Consider the following 18130-nt stretch of genomic DNA (forward strand, 5'->3'; position numbering starts at 1 on the left):
CCACACCTACCCCTGCAGCATCCGCCTCAAAACCCTACTAGTCCGAGCTTTCAGGCCCATGTGACGCCAGTGGGGGGCAGGGTTCGCCATCACCACCTCCACTGGTGCACCTGTCACATCGGACAGGTGGATGCTGCAAATCGTCCGAAGGGGCTACTCCCTCCCCTCCGAGCCGTCACCTCCAGCCATGCCAGCGCAGTACCACCGCGTGTCGGGGGATCACTTGGAGCTTCTACAAGAGGAAGTTACGGCCTTCTTGGCCAAGGGGGCCATCGAGCGTGTTCCTGGGCCAGAAGTAGGGTGTGGTTGTTACTCCCACAACTTTCTGGTACCCAAGAAGGGCAAAGGGGGCCTACGCCCTATCTTGGACCAGCGGAACGTCAACGGCTTCCTCCGTAAGGAGAAGTTAAAGATGCTGACACTGCTCAGGTCTTAGCTGCCCGGGAGACTGGATGGTAGCGTTGGACCTGCAGGACGCTTATTTTCACATACCGTCCTGCCGGCCCACCGGCGTTACCTGCGGTTTACGGTAGGCCACGAGCACTTTCAGTTTACCGTGCTCCCCTTCGTCCTTACCAGCACCCCACGGTTGTTCATGAAAGTGATGGCGGTGGTTGCAGCTCATCTGCGCAGGTTAGGGGTTCAGTCTTCCCCTACCTCGACGACTAGTTGTTGAAGGCGGGCTCGCCCCAGACAGTCGTCGGCCACCTCCAGACTACGGCCGACCTCGTGCACCTGCTGGGGTTCTCCATCAATGTGCCGAAGTCACACCTGTGTCCCTCTCAGAAGCTCCTCTTCATCGGAGCGGTTCTAGACTCTGCACAGTTTCGGGTTTATCCTCCCGAACAGCGGGTTCGGGATATTCAGGCTCAGATTCCAATCTTTCCGCCGTTATCCAGAGTCTCGGTCAGGTTGATGCTGCGGCTACTGGGCCTGATAGCCTCCTGCATCCTTCTGGTGCATCACGCCCGGTGGCGGATGCGGGCTCTGCAGTGGGACCTGAAGTTTCAGTGGGCCCAGCATCAGGGCAATTTGTCCGACCATGTCTTGATCTCGGAGTGCACTGCAAGACAGTTGCAGTGGTGGCTCACGGACCGCGATTGGGTCAGTGGCAGATCCCTCTCCCTACCCCAACCGGAGCACGTAGTTGTGACGGACGCGTCCCTCCAGGGCTGGGGGGGGGGCCACATGGGAGAGGCGGAGACCAGAGGCCTCTGGTCTCCGGCGGAGTCCCGGCTCCACATCAACCTGTTGGCGCTGCGGGCGATCTGGCTTGCATTGAAGGCGTTCCTCCCCTCTGTCCGGGGGAGTGTAGTGCAGGTGTTCACATACAACACCACCGCCATGTGGTACTGCAACAAACAGGGCGGGGTGGGGTCGTGGACCCTAAGCCAGGAGGCTCTGCGTCTCTGGCAGTGGCTGGAACATCAGGGCGTGATCCTGGTGGTTCAACAGCTGGCAGGTTCCCTGAACGCCAGGGCAGACTAACTCCGCCGTCGGTGCATGATGGATCACGAATGGCGTCTGAACTCGGACGTGGCGCAAGGCCTCTTTCAGCAGTGGGGAGAGCCTTGGTTAGATCTAATCTCCACAGAAGAGAACGCGCAATGTCATCAGTTCTCCGCGTTAGAATTTCCAAGGCGGCACTCGCTCGGAGACACTTTTCGCCGCGAGTGGAGCTGCAGTCTGTTGTACGCCTTTCAGCCTATGCCACTTCTGCCCAGAGTGCTGAAGAAGATCAGGCGTGATCGTGCCCAAGTCATCCTTGTGGCTCCGGACTGGGCACGAAGGTACTGGTATCCAGAGCTACTCGGTATGTTAGTCGATCCCCGGTTCGTCTGCCTCTTCAAGAGGACCTTCTGTCGCAGGAACAGGGGACGGTCCTCCACCCGAACCTGTCCAGTCTCCACCTCCATGCTTGGAGATTGAGCGGCGACAGTTGAGGCCATTTGACTCGCCTCCTGAAGTTTGTAATGTGATTCTGGTAGCCAGGCGTCCCTCCACAAAGTCGGTATACGCCTGCAGCTGGAACAGATTTGTGGCATGGTGCACAGCAAAGGCTGTGGATCCACTCTCTGCCCCTCCAGCAGGGCTTTGCTCTGGGCACTATCAAGGGCTACCTTTCTGCCCTTTCCGCCTTCTTGAGGCTACCTGATCAGCCTTCTTTGTTCAAGTCCCTGAATTCTTGCAGGGCATCACTCATGTTTCCCCCTGTTCCTTTCGTGATGCCCCAGTGGGACTTGAACCTGGTCCTGACTTACCTGATGTGCGCTCCCTTTGAGCCGCTGCATAACTGTCCTCTCTGTCTTCTTACACTTAAGACTGCTTTCCTGATTGCCATCACCTCTGCCAGGAGAGTGAGTGAGCTCCTGGCTCTTTCCTCTAAACCTCCTTTCCTTTCTGTCCATCCGGACAAGGTTGTGTTGCGGACAAGACCCTCTTTCCTTCCCAAGGTAGTCACTGCATTTCACATCGGGGAGTCCATCACCTTGTCCACCTTCTTTCCACCTCCGCATCCCTCTAAAGAGGAAGAGCGGCTCCACTGTCTGGACCCAAAACGTGCGCTCTCTTACTATCTGGATCGCACATGCCAGTTCCGGGTGGATGACCAACACTTTGTTGGTTACGTGGGCGCTAAGAAGGGGCGGGCGGTGCACAAACGGACCATCTCTTGGAGGGTGGTGCATCAAGGCATGCTACTCTTTGGCTAATAAGGAGCCTCCTGTTGGGCTGAGGGCCCATTCCACTCGGGTCACGGCGGCTACTACTGCCGTGCGCCGGGGAGTCCCCTTGCAGGACATCTGTCAGGCAGCTACGTGGGCCTCACTGCACACGTTCGCAAGACATTACTGCTTGGACAGCCAAGTCTGGAGAGATGGCTTTTTCGGCCGTTCCGTTCTACAGGACTTTCTGGTGTGATCATTGGTTCACAGACCCACCACCGGGGTTGGTATTGCTGGGGTATCTATTCTAAGGTAAGGAATCAAACACTAACCTGTTTCTTTCAGATGCACAAGTTACTTACCTTCAGTAACGATATATCTGTAAGAAACAGTAGTTAGTATTAGATTCCTTACCGCCCCACCCATCCTCCCCGTTCTGCGAACCCATATCTAGGGTTAAGGTCATCCCCTTTCAGGGCCCTAGTTTCATGGCACCAGTGTTGGTTTTTATCATGGCTCTGCTTTTCTAGCGCGGAAAAGCTGTGTATAAGAACGGACGTCAGCGCTCTAGGGCAGCCTCTAAGTACTCCGGTGAGGTCATCCCGACGACGGGCGCGGAGCCGCAGATGACGCCTACTGACGCGCAAGGGTACTGCTACGTAAAAGTTTCCGGATCCAGTCTGACTCCTAGGGATATTCTAAGGTAAGGAATCTAATACTAACTACTGTTTCTTACAGATATATCGTTACCGAAGGTAAGTAAGTTGTGCAACGGCATTTCACTTCTGTGAGCCCCCTTACAACTGAGCTGATTGCCCTGTGAAAATTGGAGACATACGAGATCAACCCAAATGTCATCCGTTTAAAATTAGAAAGTAATGAAAGCGGTCAGCTTCTGTGAGCTCTTTGAACATCACCTGATGAGAGGCCGAGGCAAGATCAGTGCAAATAAGAAATTTGCTGAGGTTGAGATATTTTAATCAATACTAGGAAGAGGAAGGTTGTCAACTATAGCTTCCCTATTGAAGGCAGTGGTCAGACCCAAAGGTTGATCAATCCTTTCACCTTCCGGACTCTTTGAGTGCTTTATCTGCCTCTGTTATTCCCATCTCGTGCAATCTATCAAGTTGAAATGTCACTTCATCCTGCACATTCAATGGCAAATGCCTAGCTCATGAGAAAACTAAGACCATATCTCTCCTGAACTTTATCTTGCTCTTGCACCTTCTTGGGCAGCCCATGCTCCTCTCAAACAAATATTTGAATTGAGACTCTACATCCTCCCCTCTTTTTCTTACTTCCTGAACTTGCTCTTGAGGAGTTCCATTAGGATTAAGTGTCAAACCAAAGGGACCATGCAGTGGCCACCCAGTTATTTTACCACCTTTGTGAGAAAAGTCAACTTTACCTACGAGAAACGTAACCTTTAGTTTCAAACAAGCCTCAAATAAATTGACACACTACTGTTTACTCTATGTTTGATGTTGATCCTGCACAACTTTCTGCCCTTCTCAAAATACTCCTGTACGATGCCCTTGTACAGGATTGTGGGAGGAAGCAAGAACCAAATTAACATTTTACTACCTCACCTTTTACCTGTAGAGCTTCCTATGAATGATCCAGTGTTGTCAATCTGCAGCACTGTTTCATCACATATTGATTGTAGGAGAGTAGGGTGTGCTTTCCTATGGTCACCCCACTTTTTGCTTTTTGCTTCACTGGTTTTCGACTTAGATGTGGCTGTGGGCCTGCAAATCAGACCCACAGCCCTGCTGTTCTCTCTCTAAATTCACACCATGTACTTTAGGTCCATCACCAATTGGGAATTGGGTCACTCTTGTGAGTCCCTGTACAGTGTACCATAGGTACCCAGGGCATAGGTGCATCCAAGGCCTACCAGGGGCTGCAGCATATCTTTTGCCACCCCTGGCTGGCCATCCAAACTGACACAACTGGCTGGTCACTCAGCTGGGGCAAGGTCGTGTAATCACCCCTTGCTTAGATATAGTATTCCTATATCTAACCTTATATCTAGACACATATACACCTGTAAGTCACTCCTATGGCAGACCTTAACAATCCTGGAGAAAGAGTGCTTGGTTTTATGTGAGTTGAGGCTCTAGCATGAGCTGAGCCTGTCTGCAGCTTTCGGAACCATGTCCTTATAGCTGTTCTAGGATATAGCCATACCATATACTCTAAAGTGCATTATGAACCTCGCGGTTAAATGCTAACTTTGGTTTGGCTTTATCAAAACATGTCGTGTAAGGTGTCATACGCTTTGGAATACTACCCCCTCGCCAGTTCTGGTGACGGGGGTAGCATTCCACCCTTCTAGAGGCAGAAGACATGTTGTTCCTACTAATCCCGGTTAAAGTTAACCAGAGCCTCAGCATCACAAAATGGATGCTGCTGCCACAGACACAAGTCTGACCTCCTGCTGCTGGGATCCTTCCAGGGAGAGAGGCTTGGACAATAGGTTTCCTGTCTTGGGAGGTGCGAGCACCACCCCAGACAGGCCATAGTGTATTGGGGCAGGGAGGGCTGAATAAAATGAGACACTGCCTGGGGCACACAAGGTGTCCCATGCATAGTCCAGTTCAAACCGGTGCTGGGGCACTCCAGCCACAGCTCTGGCACGAAACTGGACAAAGGGAAAGGGGTGTAACCACCCCCTTCCCTGGTCCCACCCATCGGAGGGACCTAGCAGGTAATCCAGCCCCTAAATTTGGTATATAGGTAGGAGCTGAGTCCTAAGACTTTAGATTTATCCTGACAAACTTGAAACGGAACTCTGGACCTTCGACATTCTACTGCAACTAGAAGACTGAAGAATCTCCCTTGTGGTCAAGGAGTGACCGCCCTGTGCAAGCAGGCACCATCAAGTGATCAACGGTTTGCTTTGTCGACGCTCCCGCCGGAGCCCGAGCACAGAGCCCGACAAGACCCGGTCTTCCAGACTTCCAACAGCCCGATCCACAGTCACAGCAGAGCTGAGACCCGTTGAGGCGACGAGAGACGTGGGACCGGCCATCTTGGCAAGCCAGCGAATTGCTTTCTGTGCAACTTCTGAGGCACCCTCGAAGTTGTGCATTGGGGCTTGAGAAGCCCCAGCCCCGAGCACCAACTGCACCGAAGATCAGCCCTCCACACTCCACGAGTTCTGCATGGTGCCCTTCTGCATTTTCCTGCTCGAAGCGTCTGTCCGGTCACTTGCCCGTTGGCTAGTGGCCTCTGTGACGACGAACCTTTTGATTTACACCGCTGGTAAATGTAAATGTAAATGTAAATGTAGTTGAGCTTATATAGCGCACAGCTACCCGCAGTGGGTTTCCCGGCGCTTGCTTAGGGAACCCTTCCTGGTATTCCCCTGTGAGATAGCAAGGTATCCACAAGGTGAAAGTCAGGCATCCCGCCGCGAGGGGCCGTTGTGGAGATTAAGCAAGCTATTGCCCAGAGTCGCAGAGTGTGAACCCGTGAGTCGAGGAGGCACCGGGGCGAGAATTATCGAGTCCGTGGAATTTTTAGCCCAAGACCCGCCAAGGCGGGGAATTGAACACTGGTCCAGGACCGATCTCAGCTACCGGGTCTGCTGCCTCTAACCCCTGAGCCACACTTCTCCAGACTGGCCCTTGCTTCCCTGAAAGGGAGAAGCCCATCAGACCTTGCTGGTCTGATCAAGAAGCCATCTTCGATTCCTGCGTGGGTTGCCATTTGCCAAGGCTTGTTGACTCCAATCCGGAAGCAGACACCGCCGACAGTGAGAGCCTTCGTGGGACAGTGCGTATCCAGCTCCTGGTTGTCGTCGACACCTCCTGGTCCACGTGACTGCAGAGACCAGCTTTACGACATCACCTGATTGCTTCGCGATATCGCCTGGTTCCTTCCTGGTCACTGGCTAGTGACCCAGACTCTGTCCCCAGGTACTCTTCATCCTCGATCCGCCCTTGGATCCAACCGGACACTTCCCTCCTGGTCGCCTGCAGCATCTTTCTTCAAGGCTCCATAGGATTCAGCGACGAAACCCGACAAACTTTGACACCTATGCACCCGCTTCCTGTGGGTGAGGTAACACGAGTGCTCCGGTGCTCCTGTGGGTATTGACTATCCTAGTGTCTAACTTTCAAGTAGCTTTCTCCTTGTCCATCCAGAAGTGACATAAAAGAACTTGTTTCCAATTTGTTCGTCCCTATTATAACTCTATGGTAACTCGCGTGTGTGTAAAGACACTGCACGCGCATCCCGTGGGCCTCCTGCTCCCTATCCTTTGGTAGTACAGCGTAGCCCCAGCGATTCTCCAGGCCCTAGGCCTTTCCTTTGTTCGTGACGTGGTTCTTATACCACTATTTTAGTATATGGTTTGAAGTACCCCTAGGGCATTACTGTATTTTGTGCAACTTATTGTATTATAATTAAGTATCTTGTAATGTGCTGGTGCTTCTGACCTCATAAAGAGTTCAGAGGATTGTGTTAGATATAAATACATTTATATTTTGATATACAACCTGTGTGGTGTCCTTTCACTTGGTATTAAAGGGGTTACATATGGTAAAACAGCTGGCTTCACATGCCCTCTTGAGTTTAGCCTAAGACTGCTTTGTCCATGCTACCACTAGGATAGCTGGTCTATAAGGTTGACTTTACAACCATCACCATAAGGGTTGTTTGGACTGATACAGGGTGCCCACTAGAATAGTGGACATCACATATCAGGCCAACTTCTCACATACACACTAGCATAGTTATAAAGGCTTTCTTTCACTTACTCAACCTTATAGTGGAGGCATCCAGAGAAGGCAGAAAAACCGTGGGCAAGGTTACATTCTGCATTTTAAGTAAACTATTTTGTAATGCAAGCATCAACTCGCTCACCGGAAACAAGTTGCAGTCTTCAGGAGGTACATATTTGAAACAGTGCTTAAATTAGAGCACCAGCAGATACATTCTAACACCAACACTTTCTATGGCATGCTACCACATGGCAGTGCTGTCTCCCTGTTTACACGTTACATTACATATCGGAAAGAGACTGTTAGTTCTAAATTCCTTACCTTAGAATTGCCCCCAGGTGTCGGACTGTATCCGGAGAATTTTTCTCTTGGCAGTACCCTTGCATGTCAGTAGGTGGCATCAGTCGACTCTGCATCCGGCGTTGTGCTTGCAGGGATGACGTCACAATGTCTACTTAGATGTCAGTTATTTCTGTTTCCGCGCCAGCTTTGCGCAGATCCGGAGAACGTTTTTTCTCAACTTTTGTCAACTTCTTTTTTTAGTCTTCGACTCCTGGTGTACGTGGGAGGTCCCATTGTCGGACTGAGTTTAAACCGTGCAAAGGCCTGCACCCGCCTGATGTCTGTTACGGACCTCCACCTTGTGTGCCCACAACCCAAAGTCGTGCTACGACTGCCGGGCCATGAGGCTCCGTGTTTATCGTAATCCTGGTCGAGAGGAAGGTCTCAGGACCATTCACGGAGTCACCACAATCATTTGTCATCCAAGTCTAAGAGATCCTTGGGTAAGTCGAAGCACAAGAAGGTGAAGAAGCAGTGCCACTGTTCGCCTTCTCCCAATCGGTTGGCTGATGCGCCGCAGGGACCGGAACGTTGCCGATCTCCAGCTCCGTCTTCGCAGCCTGCTCCCGGGATGGCTCTGAGCTTCCCTCCCTTTCTTGGTGCCGGAGCGTCCCCTGCCCAGCTTCAAGCTTTCTACGAAGCGCTTCCCGGCATTTTTGAGCCGTCCGACTCTGCCGGCGCGCTTTTGGGCCTGTGTACTCGGCTGGGGGCCCTGGGACTTCAATGCTGATGGCCCCGGGCGCTGGAGGGCTGCCGAGGATCCAGACCTGGATTCGGATCGATGCTGGTCTACCCCGCGGTACCTTCCCCGGCGCCGATCCCAGCCTCACCCCCGACTTGGAGGCGGCGCTGGAAGCTAAGTTTGTGCCTCTGTTCATTACTGGTGTTCCTTTCAGGAAACCAGAGGAGGGAAGGAGGACTGGGAGGGACCTGCGGACACTTTAGATGACCAACTTGAGGAGCCCGACTGCCAAGAGGACCTGGGTGGTGCCGGTGGTCTGGATATGTCACCTGACCTTGGAATGCTTTCTCCCCCTGACGTGGCTACGGAGGAGGGAGTGTCATATGCAGTGGTGCTGAGTAGGGCAGCAGAGGCCTTGGGCCTGGAGCGTCCTACAGTGGCAGTCGGGACTAACCTCTTGACAGAGAAGCTTCAACCGGCGGTGGACTCTTCTGAGCCCCTTTTTGCTTTCAATGAATCCTTCACGGACGTTCTTCTGGGCACTTTGTCCAAGCCCAGCACAGGGGCTCCTGTGGACAGGATGATTGCCCCGACGCCACCGGCCTGCCACCGGACGACCCACTTTTCCTCTTCCAACTCCCGACCCCTGAGAACTTGGTGGTCCAAGCCGGGTCCTCTAAGGGCGCATTCCCCAACTCCCCCAGATAGGGAATCCAAGAAGCTGGACCATCTTGGGAAGATGTTTTCTTCCGCCAGTTTAGGGCTGCGGCCGGTGAATACTGCATGCCTCTTGGGCCGTTATACCCATACAGTGTGAGATATGGTTGTGCAAGTGCTGCCACAGTGCCCCGATAAGGCCTGGGCTGTTCTCACTCGTGCAGTGGCAGGAGGTAGCGATGCCGCCAAATTCACCATCAGATGCGGACTGGATACTGCCGACTAATTGGGCAGACCGGTTTCCAAGTTGTAGGAGAGTAGGGTCTGCTTCCTATGGTCACCCCCACTTTTTGCTGTTGCTTTACTGGTTTTCGACTTAGATGTGGCTGTGGGCCTGCTAATCGGACCCACAGCCCAGATGCACTCTCTCTAAATTCACACCATGTACATCCACAATTGGGAATTGGTTCACCTTATCAGCCCCTGTAGAAGTGTACCATAGGTACTCAGGGCATAGGTGTAACCAAGGCCTACCAGGGGCTGCAGCATGTTTTATGCCACCCGTGGCTGGCCACTCAAACTGACACAACTGGCTGAACACTCAGCTGGGGCATGGTCGTGTAATCACCCCTTGCTTAGGTATAGTATTCCTATATCTACCCTTGTATATAGACACACGGTAACCTATAAGTCACTCCTATGGCAGGCCTTAACAATCCTGGAGGCAGAGTGATTGGTTATGTGTGAGATGGTGCTCTAGCATGAGCTGAGCCTGTCTGCAGCCTTCGGAACCATGCCCTTATAGCTGTTCTATGATATCGCTATACCATATACTCTTAAGTGCATTATAATCCTCGCGGTTGAATGCTAACTTTGGTTTGGCTTTATCTAAACATGTCGTGTAAGGTGTCATATGCTTTGGAATACTACCCCCTCGCCAATTCTGGCGACGGGGGTAGCATTCCACCCTTCTAGAGGGAGAAGACATGTTGTTGCTGACTATCCCGGTTAAAGTTAACCAGAGCTCCAGCGTCACAAAATGGACGCTGCTGCCACAGACACAAGTCTGACCTCCTGCTGCTGGGAGTACTTCCAGTCACGGAGGTTTGGACAATAGGTTTCCTGCCTGGAGAGGTGCGAGCACCACCCCAGACAGGACTTTGTGTATTGGGACAGGGAGGGCTTAATAGAATGAGACACTGCCTGGGGCACACTAGGTGCTCCATGCATACCCCAGCTCCAACCGGTTGCTGGGGCACTCCAGCCCCAGCTCTGGCGTGAAACTGGACAAAGAAAAGGGGATGTAACCACCCCCTTCCTGGTCCCACCCATAGGAGGGACCTATAAAGTAATCCAGCCCCTTTTAGTTGTATAAAGGTAGGAGCTGAATCCTAGGACTTTATATTAATCCTGAAATCGAAACTTGACATGAAACTCTGGACCTTCGACATTCTGCTGAAGACTGAAGAATCTCCCTTGTGGCCAAGGAGTGACCACCCTGGGCAGCCAGGCACCATCCAGCAAATCAACGGCTTGCTTTGTCGACGCTCCCGCCGGGACCCGGGCACAGAGCCTGACTAGACCCAGACTTCCAGACCTCTCTGACCCTCTCTTCACGTCTGCAGCATAGCTGAGATCCGTGGAGGCGACGAGACACGTGGGACCGGCCATCTTGAAAAGCCCACGACTTGCTAACTGTGCAGCTCCTGAGGTATCCTCACAGCTGTGCACTGGGGATTGAGAAGCCCCGAATCCGAGCTCCACCTGCACCGAAGATCAGCCCTCCACACAACGAGTTCTGCGTGGGGACCTTCTGCTTGTGTTCTGCTCGACGCGTTGTCCGGTTGCTGGCCCGTTGGCTAGTAGCCTCTGTGACGACAATCCTTTGAAACCAACTCGCTGGTCTGGTTGCTCCAAACTGGCCCTTGCCTACCTGCAAAGGTGAGGCACCTCAGACCTTGCTGGTCTGCATCAGAAGCCTTCTTTGTATCTTGCGTGGGTTGCCTTTGCCAAGGCTTGTTGACTTCAATCCGGCGGTCGACCCCTCCATCTGCGAGAACCTTCGTGGGACAGCTCCTCTCCAGCATCTGGTCGTCCTAGACGCCTCCTGGTCCGCGTGGCTGAAGAGACCAGCTTCTCGACAGTACCTGATTGCTCCTCAACGTCGTCTGGTTCCTTCCTGGTTCCACCCGGTCACTGGCTAGTGACCCAGACTCTGTCCCCTCTGCTTTCAGGTCCTCTTCATCCTCGATCCGCCCGGACATCTTTCTCCTGGTCGCCTGAAGCATCTTTCATCGCAGGCTCCATAGACTTCAACGGCGAAACCCGACACATCTTCACACCTATGCACCCGCTTCCTGTGGGTGAGGTAACGCGAGTACTTCGGTGCTCCCAAGGGTATTGACTATCCAAGTGTCTTGGTTTTTAGTTGTTTCCTTCTGGCTAGACCAGAAGTGTCCTGAATCCTTCTTTTTCTAAACTCTAAGTTCCCATTGACATAACATTGACTCACGCGTGTGTGTAAAGACACTGCACGCGCCGCCTGTGGGCCTCCTACTCCTAACCTAAGGGTCAGACAGTGTAGCCCCAGCGATTCTCTAGGCCCGAGGCCTCTCCTTTTCTCAAGTTGTGGTACTTATACCACTTACTTAGTATTTGGTTTTACGCGCCCCTAGGGCTGGACTGTACATTGTGCTATTTAAAGTATTTCTAAGAGTAACTTGTTATGTGCTTTTGCCTCTGATCTCATAAAGAGTTCAGAGGAGTGTGTTAGTAAATAAATACATATATATGGAATATATATCCTGTGTGGTGTCCTTTAATTTGGTATTCAAGGGGTTACATATGGTAAAACAGCTGGCTTTACACGCCCTCAAGAGTCTTTTAGCCTAAGACTGTTCTGTCCACGCTACCACTAGGATAGCTGGTCTATTAGGTTGACTTACAACCATCACCATAAGGGATGTTAGGACTGGTGCAAGGTGTTCGCTAGAATAGTGAACATCATATACCAGGCCAACTTCCCACACACGTCAGTAGCCCTGAGGCGCTATGCCTGGTTTAGCACGTCTGTTTTTTCGCCTTTTTGGTGATAAGGCAGACTCGGTGTGAGATGTTGGCCTGATGTGCAGTGTTCACTATTCTAGTGATCACTATATATCAGTCCAAACAACCCTTATTGATGATTGGTTGTAAGTCAACCTGATAGACCAGCTATCCTAGTAGCATGGATACGAGCAGTCTAAGGCTAAGACTCCTGAGGGCGTGTTAAGCCAGCTGTTTTACCATCACATTACCCCTTGAACACCCAGTGAAAGGACACCACACAAGTGTTATGAAAATAAACAGTGTATTTATTAGAATCACAACAATCCTGTACTCTTTATGAGGACAGGGTGCTAGGCACACCACAAAACTGTTACGAAAATACTTAAGTTAGCACGTTATACACAAATGCCCGAGGGGCACGAAAAACCATATACTTTAAAAGTGGAATGCGAAATTACTAGCAGGTAAGTACAGTACTAATAGGCTTTGGACTCGCTAGGACTGGACTATAGAATCGTTAGATTACTTCTAGGAGGCCTAGGGGACTCGGGTGCAGAGTGTGCACTCTCACGCGGGATGCGGGACAAAGTCTATGGGAGCTAGTAAAGGCAAAGTTAGTGTTCACGGGCGAACCCGACCTGGTAGGAAGAAAACGACAGTGGATCCTGACCCTAGGATAGTGAGGCTATGCTGGGACACCGAAGTGCCGAAGTTACCTAGCCCAGGGGCTGCAGCTGCATAGGTCTGAAAAGACGTCGGGGATCTCGTTGCCGGACCAGGAGCCTGGAAGAAGGAAGTTGCTGGCAGGCGACCAGTGAAGGAAAGTTCGTTGGATCCAAGCCTGGATCGAGGAAGAAGAAACCTGAAAGCAGAGGGGACCAAGTTCTTGAATCACTAGCCAGTGATTAAGTGGGCACCAGGATGGCACCGGGCGAAGTCACCTCGACTAGGTGAGTGGGCGACGCTGGCTCTGCAGATCTCACGGACCAGGAGGCGTTGTCGGCGACCAGGATGGAGAGGCGAGCTGTCCCACGATGGATGAAGCTGTCGGCGTCGACAAAGATGATCTGATTTGGAAGGGGGCCAGTTCCTACCTTTATCCTGCAAAAAGGGGCTGGCACGCGACTAAGTCCTGCCCTATGGGTGGGACTAGGAGGGGGGTGGTTACACCCCTCTCCTTTGGCGGGCTTTCCCCAGGCCAGGGGCTGGAGTGCCCCTGGAACTGGTTTCAGCCGGCCTATGCACAGTGAGCACCGGGGTGCCACTTGCAGTCACCTTCCTCTAAAGCCCTGCCTACCTAGGATACACAAAATCCTGTCTGGGACGGTGCTGGCACCGCCCCTGGCAGGAAACCCTTTGTCCTTGCCTCCTGGGCTGGGAGGACTCCCAGCAGCAGGAGGGCAGACTTGTGTCTCGGTGGCAGCATCCATTTTGTGGAGCTAAGGCTCTGTCTGACTTTAATCGGGGTTACAGGTTACATACATGTCGTGTCCCTCTAGAAGGGTGGAATGCTAACCCCGTCGCCAGAATTGGTGAGGGGTTAGTATTCCAATTCGTATGACACCTTACTCGACATTTTTTGATAAAGCGATACCAGAGTTGGCATATAACCGCGAGGATTATAATGCACTTAAGAGTATATGGTATGCGATATCATGGAAACGGCTAAGGGATGGATCCCGAAAGCCGCAGACAGGCTCAGCTCATGCCAGAGCACCATCTCACACGATTCCAAGCACTCTGCCTTCAGGATTGTTAAGGCCTGCCATAGGAGTGACTGATAGGAGATCTGTGTGTCCATTTTAGGGTTAGATATAGGTATACTATATCTAAAGCAAAGGGTGATTACACCACCTTGCCCCAGCTGTCAAGCAGCCAGTTGTGTCAGATTTGGATGGCCAGCCAGGGGTGGCATAATACATGCTGCAGCCCCTGGTAGGCCCTGGGTACACCTATGCCCTGGGTACCTAAGGTACACTGTACAGGGACTGATAAGGTGACTCAGTATCCAATTTAGATATGTACCTAAGGTACATGGAATCCATTTTACAGAGAGAGCAGTAGGCCTGGGGTCCTGAATAGCAGGGCCCCAGGTCAACTAAGTCAGAAAACCAGCAAAACACCAGGCAAAAAGTTGGGGGCAACCATAGTCAGGGATCTACCTTCCTACACTCGGTGCTCGAGCGCTTCAAGGATTCTAGGGCTACGGCCAGATCCTTGGGCCTCGCAGCGACCTCTCGCCCCACGCAGTCTGCTTTTCGCCCCTTTTGTTGCTACGGAGGGGTGCCCCACCACATTCGACCCATTCTAGCCACTGGTTCACACAAGCTGCCCAGCCAATGTGTGGCCAAGTACATGGAACCCAGCCATGTGGGTCTAGGGGCCAGCGGGCAGGCCAGTCCTCCCATAACTTCCCTGCAACAGCCTCCAAACCCTCCAAGTCCGACCTTTCAGGGCCAGGATTCGCCATCACCCCACGCCCCACACTGGCAAACCATTACGTCGATCTGAAAGAGACACGTTAGTATTAGATTCCTTACCTTAGAATATCCCCAGGCGTCAGACTGGATCCGGAAAATTTTGCGTAGCAGTACCCTTGCGCGTCGGTAGGCGTCGTCTGCGGCTCCGCGTCCGTCACCGTCGGACAGGTAGGGTTTGCAGATAGTCCAAAGGGGCTACTCCCTCCTCTTCGAGACAACCCCTCCTTCCATGCTCTATTCCCTCCTCTTCGAGACAACCCCTCCTTCCATGCCACCATCCTTCCATCGCATGTCAGGGGATTACTTGGCCCTTTTCCGCCAGGAAGTTGCAGCTCTCTTGGCCAAGGGAGGTATCGAAAGGATTCCTGTGCCAGAAGTAGGTTGTGGTTGCTACCCCCACTACTTTCTGGTACCCAATAAGGACAAAGGCCTGAGTCCTATCTTAGACCTCAGGGCTCTCAAGCGCTGCCTCCGAAAGGAGAAGTTCAAGATGCTTACGTTGGATCAGGTTTTGTCTGCCCTCGACACTGGATGGTAGCGTTGGACTTGCAGGATGCTTACTTCCACATTCCTGTCCTGCAAGCCCACAGGTATTACCTACGGTTCACGGTTGACCATGAGCATTTTCAGTTTACCGTGCTCCCCTTTGGCCTTACCAGCGCCCCCTCGGGTGTTCACGAAAGTGATGCCAGTGGTCGCAGCTCATCTGCGCAGATCAGGGGTTCCAGTCTTCCCCTATCTAGAGGACTGGCTGTTGAATGCGGGCTTGCTTCAGGCTGTAGTCTTCCACCTACTGACTATAGCATACCTCCTGCATTTGCTGGGGTTCACTATGAATGTACCGAAGTCGCACCTGATTCCCCCTCAGAAGTTCGTTTAATCGGAGCAGTTCTGGGCATAGTTCAGTTTTGGGCCTATCCTCCCAAGCAGCGAGTCCCGGATATTCGGGCTATGATACCGATGTTTCTGCCTCTATCCCGGGTTTTGGTGAGATTGACCTTGAGGCTGCTGTGCCTCATGGCCTCCTGCATCCTGCTGGTGGATCATGCCAGGTGGCATATGCGGGCTCTGCAGTGGCACCTGAAGTTCCAGTGGGCGCAGCGTCAGGGGAATCTATCCGATGTTGTCCAGATCTCTGAGGGCACTGCACATCAATTGCAGTGGGGGCCGACGAACCAGGATTGAGTCAACGGTAGATCCCTCTCCCTTCCCCAACCAAACTTCATAGTGGCGACAGATGCATAACTTCTGAGATGGGGCGGCCACGTGTGAGAGGCGGAGATGAGAGGCTTCTGGTCTCGGGCAGAGTCTAAGCTCCACATCAACCTGCTGGAGCTCCGGGTGATTCGTCTTGCACTTAAAGAATTCTTTCTGTCAAAGGAAGAGTAGTGCAGGTGTTCAAGGACAACCCCATGTGGTAATGCAACAAATAGGGCGGGTGGAGCGGTGTGCCCTATGCCTAGAGGCTCTCTGCCTCTGGAAGTGGCTGGAACATCAGGGCATTTCCCTGGTGGTTCAACACTAGCCAGGTTCACTGAACGCCAAGGCTGACGAACTCACCCGCCGGTGCATGATGGTTCATGAATAGCATCATCACTTGGAGTTGTTGCATGGTCTCTTTCAGCAGTGGGGAGAGCCTTGGTTAGATCTGTTCGCCACCGAAGAGAATGCGCTATGTCAGCAGTTCTGCACGTTTGAATTTCCAAGGCAGCACTCGCTCGGCAGCACTTCTTCGCGAATGGAATTGCATTTTTTTTATCCGCCTTACCGCCTATACCACTTCTGCCCAGAGTGCTGAAGATCAAGTGCGACCGGGACCAAGTCATTCTTGTGGCTTTGGATTGAGCACAAAGAGTCTGGTATCCCGAGCTCTTTAGCATAGCCATTGATCCTTGGTCAGACTGCCTCTTCGGGAGAATCTTCTGTCGCAGCAACAGGGGACAGTCCTCCACCTCCTAGCGTGGAGATTGAGCGGTGACAGTTGACCACTTTTGACCTTCCTCTCGAAGTTTGTAATGTCATCTTGCAGCCAGGCGTCCCTCCAATAAAACGGTATACACCCGTAGATGGAACAATGTTGTGGCATGGTGCACAGCAAAGGCTGAAGATCCCCTATCTGCCCCTCTTTTGGAGGTTCTCCTCTTCACTCTTGCTTTGGCGGTGCAGGGCTCTGCTCTGGGCACCCTTAAAGGCTATCTTTCGGACTTTCTTTGTCTTCCTGATCAGCCTTCTCTTTTCAAGTCCCCTATTGTAAATAGATCTCTTATGGGCATTACTCACCTCTTTCCTCCTATTCATTTTGTAATGCCCCAGTGGGACTTGAATCTGGTCTTAACTTATCTTCTGTGTGCTCCTTTCGAGCCGCTAAATAATTGTCCTCTCAGACTCTTGACCTGAAAGACTGCTTTTCTGGTTGCCATCACCTCTGCTCGCAGGTTGAGTGAGCTTCAGGCTCTTTAATTTAAACCTCCTTTCCTTGCTGTTCATCCAGACAAGGTTGACCTTCTAACTCGCCCTTCGTTTCTACCTAAAGTGATTGTAGGAGAGTAGTGTCTGCTTTCCTATGGTCACCATACTTTTTTGCTTTTTGCTTCACTGGTTTTCGACTTAGATGTGGCTGTGGGCCTGCTAATCAGACCCACAGCCCTGCTGTTCTCTTTCTAAATTCACACCATGTACTTTAGGTACATCGGCAATTGGGAATTGGGTCACTCTTGTGAGTCCCTGTACAGTGTACCATAGGTACCCAGGGCATAGGTGCACCCACGGCCTACCAGGGGCTGCAGCATATCTTTTGCCACCCCTGGCTGGCCATCCAAACTGACACAACTGGCTGATTACTCAGCTGGGTCAAGGTCGTGTAATCACCCCTTGCTTAGGTATAGTATTCCTATATCTAACCTTATATCTAGACACATATACACCTGTAAGTCACTCCTATGGCAGGCCTTAACAATCCTGAAGGCAGAGTGCTTGGTTTTATGTGAGATGGTGCTCTAGCATGAGCTGAGCCTGACTGCAGCTTTCGCAACCATGTTGTTATAGCTGTTCTAGGATATAGCCATACCATATACTCTTAAGTGCATTATGAACCTCGCGGTTAAATGCTAACGATTTGACTTTATCAAAACATGTCGTGTAAGGTGTCATACGCTTTGGAATACTACCCCCTCGCCAGTTCTGGCCACGGGGGTAGCATTCCACCCTTCTAGAGGGAGAAGACATGTTGTTCCTACTAATCCCGGTTAAAGTTAACCAGAGCCTCAGCATCACAAAATGGATGCTGCTGCCACAGACACAAGTCTGACCTGCTGCTGGGAGTCCTTCCAGCGAGGGAGGCTTGGACAATAGGTTTCCTGTCTTGGGAGGTGCTAACACCACCCCAGACAGGCCATAGTGTATTGGAGCTGGGAGGGCTGAATGAAATGAGACACTGCCTGGGGCACACAGGGTGTCCCATGCATAGTCCAGTTCAAACCGGTGCTGGGGCACTCCAGCCCCAGCTCTGGCGCGAAACTGGACAAAGGG

General features: G+C 52.0%; 1 protein-coding gene across 1 annotated transcript in view; it reads left to right on the forward strand.

The window, feature by feature from the left end:
- LOC144818836 (uncharacterized) overlaps positions 1-18130 on the forward strand; it is a 1999126-nt gene that overhangs the window by 1001909 nt on the left and 979087 nt on the right.

The sequence above is a fragment of the Lissotriton helveticus genome, chromosome 2_1 (genome assembly GCF_964261635.1).
Source record: "Lissotriton helveticus chromosome 2_1, aLisHel1.1, whole genome shotgun sequence".
Classification (NCBI taxonomy): domain Eukaryota; kingdom Metazoa; phylum Chordata; class Amphibia; order Caudata; family Salamandridae; genus Lissotriton; species Lissotriton helveticus.